Source organism: Aptenodytes forsteri, unplaced genomic scaffold, assembly GCF_000699145.1.
Source record: "Aptenodytes forsteri isolate BGI_AS27 unplaced genomic scaffold, ASM69914v1 Scaffold20, whole genome shotgun sequence".
NCBI lineage: Eukaryota > Metazoa > Chordata > Aves > Sphenisciformes > Spheniscidae > Aptenodytes > Aptenodytes forsteri.
Genome location: NW_008795523.1, coordinates 396,162 through 406,812, shown reverse-complemented (window position 1 = coordinate 406,812; position 10,651 = coordinate 396,162).

The following is a 10,651-nucleotide window of genomic DNA, read 5'->3' as shown; positions in this document are numbered from 1 at the left end:
GTCTTGTTGAATATTTCTCTGTATTTTTTTTTTAATTGTGGCTTAACATTCTTATTTAAAATGTCTTTTTTTTTTAAGTGAAAACAATATTTTTCTCCGTGTTTAACCCTGATTGGTGGTATCTTCTTGTTGCTATGAAAACAAAAGGTTCAGTCAAATCTTCAACAGCAGATATTTTGTTGCATAGGTAGTTAATGAATGAGATATTTGATTACAAAGGGATAAGTAACCTCTCTGTAGCCTCCAATTAACATTTAACTTGATATGGCCAATAAGCCAAATGAAGGGAGAGTAGATTGAATAAAAAGGATTTTTCTCTCATTAGGGGTTCATCACACACATGCTAGCAAAGCACACTGTTGTGATTGGTGATTTTGTTTGCAGATTTGTATAAAGCTAAGCTTTCAACTGGTCAAAAAGAAATAAAAGAACCCACTTGCTCTGGAGAAAAACAATATTTTAAACTATTCATATTTCAAGTGTGTGAAGATAATTTATAACAGTCAAGTGCATTATTAGGCAATAATGATATCTCAGGAAGTTAGTCACTCAGTTCCTGTTAAAATCCTGTGAGGCTGGAGTGCCTAATTCCCTCACGTGCTTTCTAGTTTTAATGAGTTCTTGCTTACACACAGACACAGCGAATGGTATCTGCTATATCCTTTTCATGCAAATATAAGCTAAACCCTTAGCAATATACTCTGATTCAAAATATATATCTGTCTAAAGCAGTTACGCAGTCCAAAGTCAGCTGCACTATGCCTTTTTCCTAGTGCACAGAACTTCTCAAAGCTGTTTATCATAAACACAGAAAGACAGTGAGAATGGTCCCCACGTTAAGGTTTGAGGACTGGGAAATGCAGGTTGAGTCTCTTTCACCGCTGCCAGCTTCCTGCATTACCTTGGGCATATCATTTATATCATGGTATTAAAGACCACACACTTTCCTTAGTTGAAAGAGAAATCTGAGTTTGCAAGATTGACTTTTCCTGCTGTGAACACAATTCTAAGAGAAAATGAAAACAAATGAAAGTACAAACTGCTAATTTCATGAAAATCTAGCTGACAGTATTAGGCAAATGAAGAATAATATCTGTCATAATTTTGTTATCTAGAATTCTGCAAATATATTTTTTTCTAGTTAATCTCCCTGATACTTTTCTTTTCTCTATATTTCTTCACCAACTCACTCTTTTCAAAATTTCTTCTTTGTGGCAGGACTCCCCAGGGCAGATTCTAGTATTAGGAAGTGATTGGAATCACAGTGTGGTAAGGGATCAGTTTTATATACTAGACCTTCCATGCAAAGGATATGCAAACAGTCAATACCAATCATTGCCTAAACATTTAATCATTATATATACTGAAGAGGAAGCACAAGAACTGCCACTTCTGTTATCTTTCAGGTTCACCATAACTGTTTTTTTCATCAAGGCCATGATTCTGCAGAAAGGATGCAATGCTTGGCTAAGACTCTCAGTCTTAATCAGTGTATGATCATAAAATTGCTGACCACCGGCACCACTTCATTCTGAACCACATATGGCCTTGTGCTGGCTCTCTTTGCAGGAACAAATCTCAGCAACCCAAAGGAAAATGAGGGTTCCTTTGTCCATACATGACGGTTGCTTTGTTCATAAGCTGAATTTTCTCATTGTAACTGAATGTTCAACATTGGTTTTACTGTGCTTTTATCTATGAAAGACATGTCTTGTCTCAGACAAATTCTTTGTGAAAATGAATATGTGCCCAAATTAGGTATCACCTCTCTGCTGTTCTTTGTTATGAGCCATACTTGTCCTGGCTATCACTCCAAGACATAAGTGTTTGTTCAAGCCACATCAGCCTGTTTGCTTAAATGAAACCAACAGTAATGTTTTCAGGGGGTTTAATGAAATGGATTTTTGCTATAGTTAATGGGCATGGTTTAAAATGAAAATCTGCTGCCTTAAAGTAGAGAAGTAAAGCAGGACTGACGTTGGGTAATAATGCTCAGTTTGTGGGGCTGCTGTGTGGTTTCTTTAGACCTGCTGAAGGTATCCCGTAGTTTCTGAATTGAAGAAATAATTGACTCTTAATGATTCAGCCAGAGTGAGTATGGGGCACAAACCACTACCATTATGGTTATGAACATTATTGCTTAGTCACAGCTTTAGATGTGAGTCACCATTTGTTGAAAGGAACACAGAAATCCTGTGCTTTTCTCTATTCCCATCTTCTACTTCTTTTTATGCTTAAGCATCAAAATAGTTTTAAGTCTCATCTTTTGAAACCCGTCTTTAACTTTGTGTTGTGTCTGTCAGATTGGACATAAACCTTTAAGAGAAAAGTATGTCCAGTTGTGGAACTGCTGTCCTCAGTCCTTTGTGGTATCCAAAAAAAGGATCTAACAGGTGACCTAAGGTCAGACTCCTTTGGCCAAGTCAATAGCTGTGTTAATAGGTATACGTTGAATTGTGTTTGTGGCACAAATTGTTGTGTCCCATAGGGAGAGACAGACATGAAAATGGATTTAAGATAAAACGTAGAGAGAAAAATTCCACAGGATGATTTTTTCTTTATTCTTAAAACCAATATAAAATTAGAAGGAAAGAGATTTATAATTTATTTATAGTAGTAGTTAATATTAAGAGAATGTGTGATTACAATATATTATAATATAATTTTAATAATATATTTTGCTAATTAAGTTTTAACAAAATATAAACAAGTATACACAGGAAACTGTATCAGAGTTCAAAGCATCTTTTATGTCATTGTCAGCGAGAGATTCTACCTTTATTGCTCTTTGACTATTTTCATATAAAATTTGTGCTGTTTAGCAAACAAAACAATAAAAAAGAGGTTGGTTTTTTTTCTACTTGCCACCACTGGAGACTGAATGTGGAATATAACAGTGAAGCTACAAGGCTTTTTTTCCCTGTTCATATCTCATCCCTGACAATAAATATTCTGAAGGGCAAAAGCTGTCTTAAATTACAGTATTAGCTTTCTTCTGTTTTATGAATTCTACTTTGGGTTTCTAATGTAAGTCTATGCCTTCAATGGGGCTACACAGATGTATGTATCCAGGAGCATAATTTGTACACTCAGGCTGAAGAGTGAACCTGCCACAGGAATTTAATGCTGTGGATTGATGCTTTAAAAAAAAAAAAAAAAAATCCCTTTCTCAGAGCTCTCTGCTTCTGTAGGACTGTCACCGGTAAAAAGTAAAAGCTAGTCTATGTCAGTAAATGGATATTATACTGAATACACACAGGAAGAGTCAGTGTGCTGAATAAAATAGGGGCATTTTTAGGTGGAGACATTAGTTGCAGTTTAGGCTTTCAACTCTATACGGGTCAATAGCAGTAATTAGTTCTATTCCATTACATTCTTATGTTAGTTTGCTCACCATAATACCTGAGTGCCTAATATAAGTACTGCATGATGGAATGCAATAAACATTGTGCTGGTGTGTTTTATTTCCTATTGCCATCGTCTGCACAGCTTAAGAGTATGGCAAGCAGTGAACATGCCATTGTTGCCTTTGTTTTTAACCATATTACTGTTAAAGGAATGTATAGACACATTGAGTCAAGATACAATTTCAATCAGACAAGACAGGGTGAAGAAGCATACTTTGTACTCGGTGAGGACATAAAGGAGACTTACAATTGCCCTCAGTTTCTGTGAGGGTTCACAGTTTCAGGCCAGCTTTCAAAAAACTTTGCTTTCCCTTCAGATGAATTTCACCCTCCTCGGGTCTGTGACGGAAAGACACAGTTCTCAGCTATTGTCTCCACACCAGAGCTTAGTTAATCTTCTAGCCAGACTGGTTCCAGATCATTGAGTGCCTGAGAGAGATATGGTCTGTGACACTGACCGTGATTGAAACCAGAGGCAGCTTTAGGCAGTGAGGCAACCAGGGGTAAATGCAAGCAAACGGAGTTTGCCCACATTCATTGTCAGCAATATAGACTTTACCCACTTCTTGCTGCCTTGCCTGAAAGACAAAACAAACTGGTGAGATTACCCCATTTTACCACAGGCTTTAGTCTTGTTCTAGTGGGGAAAAGCCAGAGGCCTCCGTGGAAAACAAATGACAGCTTCACTGATAAAATTACAAATGAGAAAATTACTGCTCTCAACACCCTGCAGCTCCTTTTTCCTCTTCTGTGTCTTCTCTTTTCCTCCACAATCAGCAGCAGCACCAAAGGCTAGCAACACACTGTGGTTTGCAAAGATCACTGCAAGCTGACTGCCTCTCCAGCAAAGTGGAGTATGTTGCAGACACACCTGGCCAGCTGGTACGTGCTCCAGAATGTACCCAGTTCACGTCATGAGGTGGCAATGGCTCTGCTGTGGTTGAGGTGAGGAGGGAACTGGACAGAGTTAAAACATTTCAGTTTACATAGGACTTTTTACTATTGGGTCCTGGCAACACATCAAAAACCTTAACTGTCATGTCACTTTGAAATTAATTTAAAGTTTATTGTTTACCCGGGACTTCAATATCTCAAAATGTTAAGTCTTTGCTCTTCATTTAGGGCATTGTCAGTATCCCTATCACTGCATGCTGTACAATATCACCCTCACGTTCACGAAAGGATTGTCTTTACTGTTTTAAGTAAGTCTCTATAGTTTCTTCCTTTGTTGTTCCAATATTACCTCCTAGAGCTTCTATATTAATCTGTATACAGAAACCAATGTTCTTCACTGTAATTGCAGGCATCATGAAAATAATATGGAATCTATATGAAATCATCCCACTCACACTTGTAAATAATGTGATTCTTATGTACGTATGTACCCGAAGGTATAATTTCTCTTTGTATTTTTGTATCCAAAATTTGCTAACAAAACTTGCTTGCAAAGGCTGACACAATATTGTGCCTTTTCCTTTTCTTTATGTGTATGTGTATACCACTACAAACTTGCTAAGCTGGAAAGTAATCTGACCATAAGGTAATTTCTTATTAATTTCTTAAATAGCAATGGTACACTTAAAATACACAAATAAAACAGTTGTTTCCTCAAGGAGCTCAAAGTTTGTGATAAAACAGTTGTTTCCTCAAGGAGCTCAAATTTTGTGAAATAAGTAATAAATAAGATAATTATTCCTTTAAAAATTAAATTTCGTAGTGGCATGGCAAGGGCAATTACTTGCCATGATTTAAGGTTTGCCACCTGTACAAAAGAACTGAGTTGCCCATAAATATTTTAGAACATAGGAGGTAAGAACATAAGTACTACTAAGTATTATATAAGTACAAAACAGGTCAGAAGGAAGAAGATATAAAGAACTTTGTAGGAGAGAAAGCATGGAGGGCCATGGCTGGAATGAAATGGAACTCAGGGTAATCTAAATTAGCCTTCATACACTTGATGACTGCAAATTATGAAATGGAAGAAGTTGACCACTACTAGAGATCATTGGAAAGAGAAATAGCCATTCCCTTGCTCTGTAATCTCATCTACTTTATTACATATAAAAACCATAGAAGCTTACAGATGATGTATATACTGTGTTACTGAAACATACACATCTAAACTAAACACTGAGAGGCTTAAAAAAACCACAAAAAACAAACCCCACACCAAAAAAAGAATTAGTGCAGAGTTTAAATGGCTTATGTTTTATCTGAGTATATTTTTCCTTCTTCTCTTAATTTACATAACCCCCATCTCATTCTTTGGTATCCCATTGCCACAAAGTGAGGAGGAAGCAAGGAGGTGAAGTTGGAGAATCCAGAGATTCAGTCCCAACAATTCACGCCTGGCTTTTCAGGCAACTCAAATCCATCTATAGGTGTTCAGGACAGTATCAGTTTCTCTAGGACCTCTGCTATCAACTTATCAAAACCAAGACGGCTCAGGTACTGCTGTGCAAGGGCAGTTAGCAGTTGACTGAGGGCTTTGTGAGCCTCTAAGGGTCTATGATTCAAATATTTGTCCAGCTGGGTCTCATGTGGGAGTTATGTGACAACGTGCTCTCCTATGTGAGTGTTCATACTTTCCGGTTCAACCAACTTGGAAAACAAACACAGAAATAGTTGTTGGGACAGCTAACCCATTGGTTTCTCTCAATATATTTAGCCCTTGTCTCCATGCCCTCCTGGAGCTGATGCAAAAACTTTTAGCTCTGTTTAAATGTTTTGATGAATGAAAGTATCACACATTTCTGAGAAGAGTAAAGATACATGCTCATCTTTCCTAGCACCAGTAAGCCTATTCAGACTTGCTGCCATGCAGTAGTGAAGCATGCTGCTCTCATGGAATGCTAAAAGGTATTTGACAGGCTGCATGTCAGTTAAGCACATAATTTTAAACACTTTCTATATTCAATTTTAATATTGTATCTTTCTGTTATTAAAGGTTCAAAATCCTTTAGTATTAGCTTTTGTATCACATGAGCAAAGTCAATAGAGTAAAAAAAATGAATCAGATACAGAGCACTAAAGGCTCTAAAGGTGTTCGCACTAAAGGCATTAAAGAATGTACTATTTGATATTTTTTAATATTTATACTATTTGATAAGAGCTATTGCCTCCACAGGAAATATGAAGAAGGAGACCCATGCCCCCAGCCACTGCACTACAGAAGGCGGTTTTCAGTACAGTTTATAAATCATATTGTGTTGTTTGGGGAGCCCTAAAGGTACTATATTGAAAGCCTATAATGCATTAGAAGCCTTTCAGTTTTATACATTTAATGTTTCTCCTTGGTATGCTCTGATGTGGAAAATAGGAAGCACAAACATACACATTTTGAGTGCTTCTAGACTGTGATTCTATTGCTAAAGGTGCAATTTTATTGTTTTATTTGCAATACAGGACAAATACGTTCAATGAAAGTCAGTAAAGTAACAAACACCCATTCAGCCATTGTGTGTTTTGGTAGAAGCACGCACAGTGTTTGAGAAATACGGTCCTGTCTTGTTGGTTAGGGATGCCATGTTTCTTGTTTCCTGGATCCTTGTATGTTTTACCCCAGCAAACAGATACGAAAATAAAAGGAAGAGACAAAAAAAAGCAAACTGAAGTGCCTCAGTATGGGGAAAAATAATACAGAAAACCAGAACTAACAAAGAAAGTTTGCTTCATACTGAATTTGTGCTATTTTAAGTTTTAGTTTTTTAACCCATAGTATTGGTCTCTTCAAAGGAGTGAAATACTTTATCTTCTTGACAGAACAAATTGAGTGGAAAATTACATAAACCCCTCAGCAGATGTTCTTTCCCACATTGTTTGGGAATTTATCCCCATTACACAGTGCTTCTAAGGCCCATGCCAAGCTGAATGGGGACATTAGCAAACTTGAAGATATGTTTAGGTGAGCAGTATGCAAATATTCTCTTACCATCTCCTTTTTATTTTTCAGTGCCAGTCAACTTCACCATGGTCTTCTAATATGTTTCTATCAAGAATATCTCTGTGTAGGTGCTAGACATATTATATCTCCATTGCAAATCCAATAAATGAGAACCTGTTTTTTTCACTGAAGCAAAAGCCAAAGTCCAGACCTCTATAAATTCAGTTTGCTGTAATGAATGGGTCTTGGAGTCAAAGCTGTCAGGCAACAAACAACAGGAAAAAATAAACCAATTCCAGTTCCTACCGCCTGCATCATATCTATAGCTGCATAGCATACTAATCTCTGCAAATCAGATGGCATCTTCAAAATTATAATGCACACCAGCGAGTTAAGCATCTGTATAACAATAAGATTTGTCATCCATCATTCAGTGAACAGCATAAGGCAACTTACTGTCATCTAGTGCCAAGTGACATCTATCTAGATTGTCTGCCTGTCCATCTGACTCTATAAACTCTGCTGCAATCTTTGGTCCATTCCTTTTTTTTTTTTTTTTTAACTCTTATTTTTTAATGTTCTGGTAAAGCATCCATGAAATTTGTGAATGAAAATAATGACACATGTTATAACCAATGCACAATGAAAATCTATTCAATAAATATCCATTATCCCTGTTTATTCATTAACAAATGTAGTGAGTTACACCAATGAAAGTCCCAGCAGAACAGCAAGGGAGATTTACAGCCCAAACCCAAGAAGATACATCTGCAGCTGAGAAGTGCATGAAGAGACGCACAGGAATCTGGGGATAAATCAACAATCCCATTGTTCTGGGGCACATCCACAAAGAAATTAGAGACTACCTGCAGAAAAAAAACCACCTCAGCTGTTCTCCCTGTACTTCCTTGCCCCTAAAAATACATCGTGAATTAGGACAGTGGAAAAAAGAGACTGAAGAATTGCAACAAGAGATGAACAGTAGTGGAAGTTTTCTCCACTGGGATTAATTAGTCTTCCTTGGCCTAGGAAGAATGGCATAAAGCAAATTCATTGGATCTGAGAATTGGACAGAGCCTGATGTTTTTAAATAGAAGCAGTAATTTACACAGGAGAATAGTCAGGAGAAACGTGAATTCCTTCTACAAAAGATAAATGCTGTTTGTGACATTTCCAGTAACAGACCTAAAGGAGATAATTTTGGAAATGAAACATTACTGCACTGATTGGTGGCTACTCTGAAATGATTCCTGGAATACTTTCTTGATGAGGTGAGATTACCAGCAACATTGGTGCAAAAAACAATAACACCACTACATAAAAAGGACATTTTCAATAGTATCAGTATCAATCCAGGGAAGAAGAAATAAATTTCTATTTAATTAATTGTAAGTAAGAATAGTTATCATGATCTTAATCTGATATTATTAGAGAGAAAGACAGAAGATATATACTATGTTAAAAGGGATAGCAAAAGCAAATATATAAATCATTAAGCTCAGAGATCTCAGACCTCACTGTGGTTATCGGTCTAAGTTTTGCCAGCATAACTATATGGGTCATTATTCTCTAGTAGAACCTAGTTAAAAGGAGTTGTGTTAATAAAGGTCTGTTATTCACACAGTGGTTGCAAAGAGTTAATCCATCAGTGGTGGATCTGATATAAGAGTTTTCCATTTTCCCTTCCCTCTCCCTCAGCCACTCAACCCCTGAAGACCACAAGCCCCTCTGTTGCTCTGACTCAACCAGGAGGCCAGTTGCCTCTGTGGAAAACACTGCTGAAGGCTGACAGTGCAATCACTTAACAGTCACAGATCCAGTTAAAATGGGTGATGTGAATGCAGTCAAACCATTTTTAGCAGTCATATACTCAAAGCAATAACCCAATCCCTGCCAATCTGGAGATCCCATATTTTTATCAAAACAGGCCTTTAGCTTAAGACCAAGAGGGTCTAAAAGAATAAGGAGGAAATGGTAAGCTTTTGCTACAATCTTCCCTATCCATAAAGCTAAAGAAACCAAAAACTTCTCTCTGAAAAACCCTAATAGAGGTTTGCTAACATCTCACACACAACTTAATTGACAAAATAGCAACTGTTGACAGATAAATTCAGATGACACAGCTCTCTTTGTTAGCAGAATTTAAGTAGTAAGTGTCTTCTTTTTACGGCCCTTCTATTGGGACAAATACAAGCCATAAAATTTTCAAACCCAACAAAGTCTTGAGTTCAAAAGTGACCTAGGCTCAGATATGCGAAAACATTTATGATATTTCTTCACTTTGTGTGGCAAAATCTAGGTAACTTGATCGCTAAATCCTTTCCTATTTGTGCACTTAAGTTGGATCCACAAAAGCACTTGTGCTGAAGACTACTGTTCCTTTAGCTTTCCTAATACAGCTGTTTGTCTTCCTCACTCCAAGCTGAACAGCCAATTGAGTTTGATACTGGGGTCAGCATAAAACATACGGAAAGGCTTAGACTCTTGGGAGACAACAGAGAGCATGACAAGAGCTGCCTGCAGTAACGGATAGGAGATGTCACAAGAACAGTATGTCATACATCCTGGTATGCTAAGGTGTGCAGAAGGTAGCACAATTCTTTAGCCAGCTTTCATTTTTCTAAGACATTTCTGGAAGTTTTCCAACAACTGTTACATATAAGAAGATATGCTTACTGATGATTCCCTGATCCCTAGACCAGTGACCTAGACACTAAGCTATATGGACGTGCTGCAGCCTTTGTCTGGCCCACTGAGAACATTTTCTGAAAGAGTGGATTGTTTCTCCAATGGTAATGTAAAGGTTACTGTTTAAGAATTTCAGATACCAGTTTAGCAGTTTAAGTAGGGAATTAGGCTAGATTTCCACACTGAAATAATTTTGTGGACTTAACTCAAAGTACCTTATTGAATTGGAGAATTTATCTGTTTCTACCCTATGTTATTATGTTTTTCAGTTTGGCCATGGAAAGAATGAGATAAACTCCAGGAATCTTATGACAAAAATAAAATATTTCTCTCTCTCTCTCCCTCTCCCCCCCCCCTTTCTCTCTTTCTCTCTTTCTCTCTTTTCTCTCTTTCTCTCTTTCCTTCCTTCCTTCCTTCCTTCCTTCCTTCCTTCCTTCCTTCCTTCCTTCCTTCCTTCCTTCCTTCCTTCCTTCCTTCCTTCCTTCCTTCCTTCCTTCCTTCCTTCCTTCCTTCCTTCCTTCCTTCCTTCCTTCCTTCCTTCCTTCCTTCCTTCCTTCCTTCCTTCCTTCCTTCCTTCCTTCCTTCCTTCCTTCCTTCCTTCCTTCCTTCCTTCCTTCCTTCCTTCCTTCCTTCCTTCCTTCCTTCCTTCCTTCCTTCCTTCCTTCCTTCC